This window comes from Ruditapes philippinarum, unplaced genomic scaffold, assembly GCF_026571515.1.
Source record: "Ruditapes philippinarum isolate M1 unplaced genomic scaffold, ASM2657151v2 ctg7512_1_1_1_1, whole genome shotgun sequence".
Lineage (NCBI taxonomy): Eukaryota > Metazoa > Mollusca > Bivalvia > Venerida > Veneridae > Ruditapes > Ruditapes philippinarum.
Window position 1 is genome coordinate 61,188 of NW_026855598.1, and position 12,676 is coordinate 73,863.

At 31.6% G+C, this 12,676-nt stretch overlaps 1 pseudogene; it reads right to left on the bottom strand.

Annotated features, from left to right (window-relative positions):
* Positions 1-7,548, bottom strand: part of LOC132743838 (helicase with zinc finger domain 2-like) — a 44,884-nt pseudogene extending 37,336 nt beyond the window's left edge.
* Positions 7,549-12,676: the final 5,128 nt, after the last annotated feature.

Consider the following 12,676-nt stretch of genomic DNA (forward strand, 5'->3'; position numbering starts at 1 on the left):
TGTTCATTTACATCTACAATTTCAATTCCAATACTTAAGACTTTCCTGAGAACTTATAAAAATACAGACAAAAACTTACCTTATTAACTTTTGGTTCTTTATCATTTCTGTAAAAGAATTTAAATTAAATTTCTTTATTAAGGTAGAGAATATAACTTAATTACAATCAAAGATAGAACAAAGGAATATCAAGCATTCAAGGTATTATGGTTTCTGACAAGAAGATATTGAGATTTTAACTGGTCATATTCATCTATCCTAAAACTCACAGTAGAGCACTGAAATGAGCTAAAAGTCAATATTCAATTAAAGTTTCCTTAATAACATACTCTTGCTTGGTTAAATATCTTGTATGCAATGCATATAATTACTCTTCTTTTATATCAGAACTCAAAACGGTTTGAATTAATAAATTTAGTACTCTGCAAAAAGCAACAATAACAAGCAATTATCATAGTATTGCAAGCAATCCATAAGTCCCCTACCGGTTAGAACCCCAGCAACATTCTGATGGGCCATTGGCAATTCAATTTTACCAGTGAATAAATGACATGAATGAACTTAAATCTTTTGAGTTCTAAGTTTGTCTATATCACAGTAATGTGTTAAGTTCCCCTGCCTAGTAAGGAAATTATGTTTATACAACCTTGTCATATTATTACGATGTGGGATTTTAAAGTAAATCATAGGAATGAAGAAGTTGGAGTGAAATACCAATTTCTCTAAAAAAATCTAAGTTCAAGGGGGACATAATTCTGGAAATAGTCTTGCTAGAGTATTTAACCTTCTCAAAAATGTTGAGTGATAATAAGAAACATATATATGAAGTTTGAAGTAGATACATTAGGAAATAAAGAAGTTATTTAAAAAAGACAACATTTTTTTTCATAAAAATTCTAGTTCAAGGGAGGTAATACTGATAATTTTTGTGCTAGAGTTGTAAACCTTGTCACTTATGATGTGGTTAATGACCAGAAACTTACATTTAAATATTGATGTAAACACCTTAAGAAATAAAGAACTTATAGTGAAAAAGCTGAAAAAATTAAATCAGAAATCTTGAAATTCAGGCTATTTGTTGCCATAGCAACCAGAATTTTCAACATAGGAAGAAAAGAAAAAGATGTGCATAATCTCCAGACTGCCATCTACCCATATTTCAAGTTTCATAAAAATATTTTCAGTACTTTTTGAGTTATCACTGGATCCAGTTTATGTGTTAAATTTTTCATATTTTCAGACTATTTGTTGCCATAGCAACCAGAATGTTCAACATAGGAAGAAAACAAAAAGATGTGCATAATCTCCATACTGCCATCTATCCATATATCAAGTTTCATAAAAATATTTTCAGTACTTTTTGAGTTATCGCGGGATCCAGTTTTGTGGACAGACGGACTGACAGACGTTCTAACAGGAGAGTAATTATGTGGCTACTCTATTGTTCTCTCGATTGTTCTTTTTAGCCACACAAAAGAAAATAGCCACATAAAAGCATTACGGAATGAATGACATCAAAGAGAAAGAACAGTTACCTATTGTCCCTCTAGCCACATAATTACTCTCCTGTGAGTACGGACTGACAGACAGACGGACAGACAGACGGTAAACCTAAAGTCCCCTCCGGTTAAACCGGTAGGGGACTAACAAAATGAATTACTATAGCGTATGAAAGTCCAGAAAACATTTATTTTGATTGAAAATCAAGCAACACTACGAAAATACAAATCTTCGAATAGCAATGATATCGAAACAAGACTCTAGAGGTGCATGAATACCAAATCTAAACCAATGACAAGTTGTTATGTTGATGTTAAGAAACAGTTATTAAAATACATGTGGATACCAACAGATAAACAAACCAATGAAGCGTAATTAATAATGTTAATGTTTAAAATAATTCAATAAAGATCATACATTACAAAAATCATTTGAAAAATTCAGGATATAATATATTGAAATCATCAATGGTGACTGTGATATGAATATGTAACAAATGTCACCACCATCATTAACAGATGTCAAACATACACAATGTTACCTACACATGTATCACTATTGCTATTTTTTATGTAATACATACACTAATAAATCCCAGAATGGTTTTATTCTTTCCTTTCGGTCCTCCCTTTTCCTCATTTCATCAAAATCTGCAGGAACATCTCGGGCATATACTTCCCAAGGGGGTTCCATATTCACCTTCTGTTCTGTTACTCCTTATTAATAAGAAAAACAGAATTTAAAAAAAAAACACTTGACATGCAGGAGAACAAAAATATCCAATTGTTTTATGATGAATTTCAGGCACCTATGATATATTGAAACATTTGAAACTTTAAACCTAATGTGTTATTTTTTTACAAATACAATTGAAATACATCCTGCTTTCTTGTATTATCATGGGACTAAGATGGCCTAAACTGGCATAGATGAACTTTACAAAAATTGTTCTAGATGAATACATCAATATTATCTTCATTAACATTTGCGGCAAAGTACTTTGTAAAAATAGATGCTGCACCACAAACTTCTAATCTAATTTGCTGCAATAACGATAATTGCCACATGGTAATAATAACTTGTCTGGTTTCCATAACTTTAAATGTCGCTTTTATTCCCACGTTGTGCAAACCTGTTCGCTGAAGCCTCTTTAGCTATGTTTGTTCTACCAATTTTAAAGGTCGTGTTTAATCTGCTAACAACCATTTCAAAAATTTGGACTTATTTGTGTGTGTGTAAAGAATACCTACAGAGCAATATTCCAACTAATTACTACGCAACGAGATATTGTGCTATCTTTATGTCTGGGCAATATTTAGCTTCTACGTACAACATAAGAAGTACCTTTTCTGTGGTGAAATTTGCGCTGGGATTTTGAGCGCAAGCTTTGAACCGGACGGACGACGGACGGACGGACGGATGCCGGACGAAAAGCATTCACAAAAGCTCACCATGTCACAAAGTGACAGGTGAGCTAATAAATAAATGTAACTTTTCTTTTCAATTTGGATTGTATCAGCATGGAAAATTGTTTAACTGATTTCGGACAGGAATCACGTACGGCTCCAATTTAAATAATTAAATCTATAAATAAAATTTCTTTATTTTAAACTACATCTTATAAATTTTAAGTTGACACAAAGAAATTAAGTAAGGAAGAGGACTGCATATCAATTGAATATATTTTCTATACCGGGACAAAAACTTCTCTGGAACATCGCTTAAACAACACCCAATATCTAGGACATAACAGCATGTAATTGTTATGATAACAGTCTTTTATTACACGGATAAATCAATGGTACATGTACACAGGTTCTTTCAGATACAGACAAACGAAAATGGGCGCTTGGAGAAACGAGTTTTACTTTTCTGAAAATTGTTGAGGAATGAAAAATTTAAAGCAAGAATTTACCATTTGAATTCATAAAAAAATTTCATAGATAATGCACGTTTAGAAAACAAAAATTTCCTAGGCAAGGAGTTGCTGTTTTTAATATGCAGCAAGTTGTAACATATAATAATAACAACATAGATAATACTACAGAGTGGTGACTAGGGGTGTAACAATACGGCAAAAACCGTATTGCAATATATTGCCATTTTGCTGAAGTGTATTGCAATATATTGCAATACGTATTGTTGTGTATATGTTTTGATGTAAAGATGGAGTAACATTATATATTATCTTTTTAGTAGAAACTTAATAAAAATGTAAGGAATAAATAGAAAGTAAAGTGTCACAGAATTTGATAAACAAAACTAGTCGCCTGTGACCTTTCACATCTGGGCCGCTTATGTAAATTATGCGGCCGCTTATTGATTTTTAAGTGTACTAGTTGTTGGATACTTTTACCTTACGTTGGCGCCAATAAAATTCGCCAATTAAAGATTTTATGTGAAATTTGTACAAAATTAGAAGGCAATTAATTGAAAATTATGATTTTTTATAAAATACCGGTTTTCCAAAAATCGAAATTTATTTTTTCATATTGCAATATATCGGTATCAGATAAACCGTTACACCCTTAGTGGTGACAATATAAATTTTATTGAAATACATTATTTGTTTATCCATCAATAAACATGTTTAGCAAAAAAAAAAAAGACTAACGTTTCTCCACGTATAGGTTAAAGTTTATTAGTACGTTTACAAAATTAAATTGTTCAGGTACGGCACAGTTCGCAACCAAGTTAATTTTGTAAATACATACTAATAAATTTTAACCAGTGTAAGTGTTTTAAATTATTTTATAAACAGTCGATTTACTAGACTGATTAACAGTTTGCCGATTTACAAAAGTAAATGTGTTATGATTCATTTGAACATGGTTCATTCAGGAATTTCAAGGAAAAATATTGTTTTTCAAGGACTCATTTGGTATGAAATATAAGTTCTGGAAAAATGCACAAATGTGTATTAACTAGTAAAACACATTTTAATATTCATTTATTATAAGAGAACTTAATCTTTTACACCAAAATATTTCAAGAAAACAAATTTGTTTTTGTCAAAAGTGCATTATGAGATCTTTATGACACTACATATATGTAACTGTTAATTGTTAAACATTGCTTGAAGAAAGACTGATTTGAGATGTTTTTTACTTTTGGCGTGAGAGGTCAATTATGCACTTTCCCCATCGATGTTAAATTGATTTCTTTCATACAGACACAGCACAAAGCTTTATGTGGGTCCCTTGTCGATTTTATATACTTGTACTTTGTAAGCCAACATTGCTGAAACAAGCATTCCTTAGTCTTACCCGTTTTACCCATTTTAAAGGGACTCCACTGAAGTTTTTTGATATGATGGGACTGAAAAAAATTTTTCCATATCAATGTACCATTTGATGTAGGTTTAGACCTCTAATCTTTGTGCAGAATTTCAGATCATTTGGGCACTTCGTTTTTCCAGAAAAATTATTCACATTGTAAATAAATGACCCAAAATGAAAAGCGTTTAAACGCTTTTCACTCAAATCGGACTAAGAAAAGCATATAAATACGATTTTCAATTATTTCAAAGTATATTTCTTAACTATCTTTGCATATATTTCTGTCTAAAGTGCCCCAGCTCATTTATGTAAGAAATTTAAATGTTATGTTTTTAGGCTTTTAAACATCAGTGGAGTCCCTTTAAAGCATGATCACAAATAATAATAATAATAATAAAGTCTTTATTTAAAGAGGCTACACAGTTGCAACAAAGGCAATCTACCCTGTGGGCCTCATAAAATGTACATATTTACAATGATATAGTTGTGAATAACATGAATATGGATTCCATACTGACGCAGCCATTGTTAGTGACGTCACTAAAAGTTTATTATTCGGATACCCGTGTTCGGTCAATAAATTTATCTCGGGGTGTGGAGGCCTGATGACAACATTCACTGATAATTCTATTTACGCACGGTACCGAACGTTACCGATTTTTAGCGTACATGTTACATTACTGTAGCAACATCACAATATGGCAGCGTTGGTACACAAATGAGACGGTGAACTGAAACTAACATGGTTTACTTTCTTCTAAGTTGATAGACTGGCACTTTTTTGCCATTAATTCCTTAAAATTATATTGTTGAATAAATTCTTGGTTTAAATTTGCTGTATTTTCACATTTACCTTTACATCGAAATCCTTGTTTCACCACAGAAAGGTCTCCTTTTGGTTTTGACATAAAGCGAGATTCTGACCCAGCACAAAATAACACAGAATCAAGCTTTGGCACATCAATATATTTTGACTAACAGTGCAACACTTTATAATTTATGTAGAACCTCTTAAACATAGAGTCTTTAATTAGAGTCACTGTACCAGTGCTCAACCAGTTTTTCACAAAATCACATAAAAACTCTTTCAGAACAAAAAGTTTGCAGGGAAACTTATTTTTGTTACAAAGCTGGCCCTTTCAAACTCACAATAAGCTAAAGCGTTTTAATTACACAAATCAGGATACAATTTACCACAGAGTTGTATATAGGGTATAAAACCACTATATTTTTCAGGCAACCAAACCAGTGCTCAATCAGGTGGTTTTATCTCTATTTGAACTTTTATTTTTTAAAAACAGATATGACTTTTTATGTTCAACAATTCTATTTCAAAAATATTTTGAAACATTTATGTTTTAGTGTCTATAGATGTAAACATGAGAGCAAATATGATACGAAGGAAATGCTATACATTGACAAGTGTTCATATGAGTTTTGGAATTTACATATACTGGGGTGTTTGAGATTACTTATTCTCATATATTTTTTTTTACTAAAATCACTCTGCAAACATAGTTAACTGTGATAATTGGTGTAATATACAAATGGTCTATGCTTTTAGTGGTCCGTTCCCCTTTGTTTCCGTACAGCTGCCATATTTGTTTACATGTTCATAGCCCCTGCCTTTTAAGGAAAGCAGGGTTTTGATAATTTTTGGGCACCTTTCCTATTCACGAATTCGAAAACCTAGCTAAATGCCGTTTTCCGGTACTTTCTGTACATAGCTCTGGGGAATTCACCTAATGGAGTGTAATAGCGAACTCAATGTTTTCGGTCTTTTTTTTAAATTAAATTGAAATAAAACAGTTATTTCTTTATAAGAAAATAATTAAATATCATTGTATGAATAATTCCATACAAAAAATAAAGTAAATAAACAAGTTTAGGCAGAAAATAACCTTATTTTAATTTATAATGGAAGATTCCACTACGTCTGTTTAAATTTTATTGATTTTCATTATAAACAATTTATTTTTTTGAAAAATTTGCAATAGATATTAAAGGAATATTGATAATTTTCAAAAACATCAATTTTTTTCACCTTAATAGGAATATCATGTAACTGTGTTATATGTACTTCATTTGGTATAATTCCCCAGAGCTTAATCTGTAACGTACCGGAAAACGGTGTTTAGCTAGGTTTTCGTAAAGGTCAATGGAAATCAATTGCCTTTGGAATCATAAGAGTAATTAAGGCAATTTAACAAAGTATTGTCCACATTTACCCTAAATTATCATTATTTCAGTGTTTTAAATAGTTTTTACTGCTTTTTTTATTATAGAATTGTATTTTTGTACTGTTTAATATAATTTGTCAGCAAAATGGCCAATCTTCTACCAAACTTGGACATGGTGTAGAGGTTACAGGTCAGGTACAAATAGCACACACAAACTCCCAGGGTTTTTCCACTTTTTCATAAGAGTAAGGCAATTTAACCAGCTAAGTATTGTCCACATTTGCCCTAGATTATCATTATTTCAGTGTTTTAAATAGTTTTTACTGCTACTTTTATTATAGAATTGTATTTTTGTACTGTTTAATATAATTTGTTAAGTTAAGTTGGTTCGACATTGTCATGGGACGAACAACAAATATATAAACAGATAAACTAAGCACTTTAATACGCCAGCCGTATATAATAACACTACTTATGTTATGTTGAATCAGGTATAAATGTTTGCATTGAATAGGTAATGGTTAAAAGCAAAATATACCTGCCGCCTGTGATTTTTGCGATCGTCCAAAATTACATTGCGCTATATTTAGAATTCGCGATGCAATTTAATGTAAAGAAAAGTTACTATCACCGGAATGAATTTTTTTCGGCGGAAAGTTTTCAGTTTCTAATAAAAAGAACCCAACGACATAATTATGTTAGAATAATTTTCATTTCCAACAAATTAAGGGTTATATTATATACAAGTTTGCTTCTTTAAAAAGAAGCATGCGAGCGATCTTTTTTACAGCTGTTGAAGATTTGTTAAATTGACAGAAAAAAGAAATTCTAGAAAAAAATAATACTATACACACGGTGCATATCCATATCGGTACCCTCTTTGCGAAATCTGCTGAAACGGTACCCTCTCTGAACATGCACAGGTCATTCTCTGCTAAAAACAAACCAGCGATGGATACCAATCCAGTAAAATTTCATTGTAATAAGGAAAGGAGGTATGTCACGTAGAAAAGATGTATACCACGGAACACTAGGATGTTTTATTTATGTGCTGATTTGTCATGTGCCCGATTTTCATGTACTGCAACTTCACAATAAGCTACAAAAAATCGACATGTCTTGCTTCGCCCATCACCTCGACATATTTTTCGGGCTGAAATGAACCTATGGCTTGATTATATATGCATCATACATATTTGATATGTTCATATACATATCATCTTCGGACAAATGACAGTATATTGTCAAAAATAAATGTAAAATTCATAAAAACACCCTACTTTCGGTTTTGCAGCGGCACGGGCTACCTCTCTTCATTTGAATTTTTATATCACAGGTACCCTCTCATTATTGAACACATAGGAACCCTCAAAGCACGACATATACTTTTATTTGCGTTATTCGTTAAGTGTGTATGTAATACTTTTTACTTTTATGTAAATATTACATACTTAACGATTAACGCAAATAAAAGCATATGTCGTGCTTTGAGGGTACCCATGTGTTAAAAAATGAGAGGGTACCTGTGATATAAAAATTCAAATGAAGAGAGGTAGCCCGTGCCACTGCAAAACCGAAAGTAGGGTGTTTTTATGAATTTTACATTTATTTTTGACAATATACTGCCATTTGTCCGAAGATGATATGTATATGAAACATATTAAATATGTATGATGCATATATAATCAAGCCACAGGTTCATTTCAGCCCAAAAAATATGTCGAGGTGATGGGCGAAGCAAGACATGTCGATTTTTTGTAGCTTATTGTTAAGTTGCAGTACATGAAAATCGGGCACATGACAAATCAGCACATAAATTAAACATCCTAGTGTTCCGTGGTATACATCTTTTCTACGTGACATACCTCCTTTCCTTATTACAATGAAATTTTACTGGATTGGTATCCATCGCTGGTTTGTTTTTAGCAGAGAAAGACCTGTGCATGTTCAGAGAGGGTACCGTTTCAGCAGATTTCGCAAAGAGGGTACCGATATGGATATGCACCGTGATACATATTATAATAATGTACTGTGAGGAGTTTGGATATATCACGGATTTAAAATAATATAAATCCGTGGATATATCCACGAAATGTTGGCGGTAACTCGGTCAAATACGGTTAACAGTGTCTCGGTTTAATTAAATATAATTCTATGCCCGCGGCGTGTGCATGCTTTTAGCTACCATAAACACGTGTGTCACTCATCGCGTGATATTTTGCCAAATATAGAAATGCATACAGTATAATATTATGTTAAAAATAGAATATGCACAGCTAAAACAAACATCGTCATTTCCTTTTCCGTTGTACAAAGTTTTGAAGCGGGAACATTTGAAATTCATCTTTCAATATCTACGTTGAAGGTCAAGACTCAACAGATCTGTATTTCAAGCGATCTGTACTGTATAGTAATATTCATGGAAAACAGATTAACTTATCTAAATTACACATATTAATACATGCCTAAGTTAAACATTCGAAAACGGCTTAAAATGTGTTTTAATAACAAGTCGTTTCCGACAGCTTTTTAAACTATGGAACGCCATTACCACTTTTTAATTGCGACGAATAAAGTAAAATGAATTCTGAATACTTTCATGTTTTATTGTTAAATTAGTCTACTAGATTTTTTTTCTTATTTTTTAATAGTTTATTTTAATTGTTTTGCATATATGTAATGTTATTATTATTTCAGTGGTACCGCTTAAAATTACTTCATTTTGATTTTGAAAATATGTTGTTATAAAGCCAAAATCCAATTAATAATATGAACACTTAATAAGTAAGTTTGCTTACATGTGCTTATATTTGCAATATTCTTACATATACCTATTGTCTAGATTAGGTTTCAACAATGTATGGCAAAACCAAGGAGTTCCGCATGTTAAAATTTTTCTTAATGTATTTAACCAGAGAGTTAGAGACACATGGAAACAGGATTTAAATGCCCGAATCAGTAATTCTTCCAGAGCACTATTTTACCACACTTTCAATGATTTCAGTTTTAGTAGATATTTAGATATTGTTGATATTAAAAAGTATAGAATAGCTATGTCACGTTTAAGAATGTCTTCTCATCGTCTAGAAATAGAGGTTGGTAGATGGAGAAAACCCCACAGTGTACCTTTAATTGATAGAGTCTGTGTAGCATGTAATCAATTAGAGGACGAGTTCCATTTTGTCATTATATATGTCCTATTTATCAGGAACTCCGAACAAGATTTTTAAAGAAATATTACTGGAGGTTTCCTAGCATGTTTAAATTTGTTCAGTTGATTACAAGCGATAATGTACAGGATATTAGAAATTTAGCCATGTTTATATACATGTACTATGCCTTCCATATTAGACAACAGTTACAAACAATTCTCGTGTAAAGGTACATAAAGGTTTAATTTAAAGTTCTATATATATGTTTTATGCGAATATCTAGCCCCATGCAAGCGTACATAGAAGTTTATTGACACATTGTATTGTACTTCTATATGTGTAATGTACGAATATTAGCTGTCATGTAATTGTATATAGATGTATTATTGATACATTGCAATTCTTTGTGTATTATATGTATAATAGGTTAATTTAAGTAACACGATGATTATAAAGGCTATAAATTTGTAAGTTTCAAATCATACACTGGTCTTACTTTTAATAAGTTTGAAGCATTATATGCGTTCAAAAGTATATAGTTTAGAAGTAACATTTGTTTCGTTTTGTTTGTATAATTTCAATATTTTGTGCCATATTACTATTGCAATAAATCAAAACCAAATAGCTTATATTAGTAAATGTACTACAAAGACCAGTGTATGGAAGAGAATTTAAAGTATACTATGTAATAGATGCTGACAATGTCTCTCCCGAGATTGCAAGTGTAATACATACACGAAGTATTTCTTATTATTATATATTTGAATGTAGAATCTCTCAAAAAGTAAATAACTTGTAAATTAAATATATAATCAATGGTAACCATTAATAATGAAAGAAAAGAAATACTTGCAGTCACGTCATCTTGCTATGTAATTAGTTATTTACTTATGCATACATGTAATTGTATATATCATGAATGCTTGTACATGACTCTTTTGAGAGTTAATTTGCAAAATAAAGATTCTTCTTCTTCATATATGACACAACTATTTATTTCCACATTATTTAACTAGTTTTAAAGGGGCTACACTGAGGTCTGACAGGTAATTTGGTGTCCAGAAAAATGTAAACAAATTTCCTCACAAATCACAATATTATAACTAAAATAACAATAACTTACACTTTAACCAACCCTCTAACAACAATTATGTTAGAAAATGCATTTTCACATTAGCTTTTGATGCAAAAATGAAAGTTGGTTTTCCCAGACATGTACAGAAGTTACCCCACAATTCATCGGGTATGACTAAAATACGCAACGGACATTTTTGGAACAACAGAGTGAACGGGGATAAAAAAAGTTTATTGATTTTTTCTCAACACTCTAACCTATCATGTTTATATAACTTGAGTATAACGAAGAAAAACTGTATAAAAGATAATCAAGGTAGCAATTTCGTTGTCTTGAGAAATCAAACGCCAGCGAAGCGGACATTTTCTAGACAAAACGGAAAGATATTATATACATGTACAATTATTTTCATTGACATTTCAGTATCAATTTCAATATTCTAAGGCAAACATAATGCATCGGTGATATTTATACTATAACGAGCACAGTGTAATCACACTAATAAATGTATCTAACGCTATCTATAACATATTTAAATCAAATACAGTTACTGACATGTCTCATTTGATGTGATTGTTTGTTTTTGGGATGGAGTGGGGGTTACGTCACACACAACTTTGTAGGTCATGTTGGCGACTCTTCAGTTTTACTGGTGGAGTAAGAACTCAGGTGCCCCATTTGCAAAATTGTTTCTGGCACAAACGGGCATCTGTGTATGTAACGAGTGACGTTTCGTAGGCTATCTTGATATGATCGTACATACACGTTCCATTCACAATTACATCATATTCATACCATAGGCAAAATTAAATGCACGTTCCCTGTTGTAACAATATGAAACCCCAGAAAAAAACCCTATGAACCAGCTTCTGAATGTGGCATTTCTATCGTTATTCCACAAAAAGCACCCCCCCCCCAAAAAAAAAAGAAAAAGAAAAAAAGAATGAGTACATCAATGGGCATGCTCTGGAGTGTTGGGAACTATTACCTGCACTCCAGTTACGCACTGTCCATGTATATGAATTTGATTTAACTCTGACACGTTTTCAACAGAAATGTTTTCAAACTATGATACAATAAATGTTTATGATTCTATTAGAAACTTGTTTAGAATTTAATGATTTTTCGGTGAAAACGATATAGTTTACTTGTACTACAGATAAGATCAAAGTGCTGAAGGCACTGAAGAAAAAACCGGATAAACTAACACATTTTCACTCCAGTTTCACAGGTAAATTAATTTTATATGTCGCGGTTTACATCTTAATATCAGCTAACCTTTGCTTTTTGAGACTTTTGTTTTTGAAAATAATCTAAACGAGTAATATAAACCCTCTTTTATGAGCAAATAATTTAATAAGTAACATCCCCGATTTCTCTTTCATAAATTGGCTTTAGCAAATTCTTTTCTATTCAAATATTAAGAACATACTGTCAGTGATGTCTCTTCTACTTGAAATCTTCCTAGTGTGTATTTTTCGGTAACAGGAA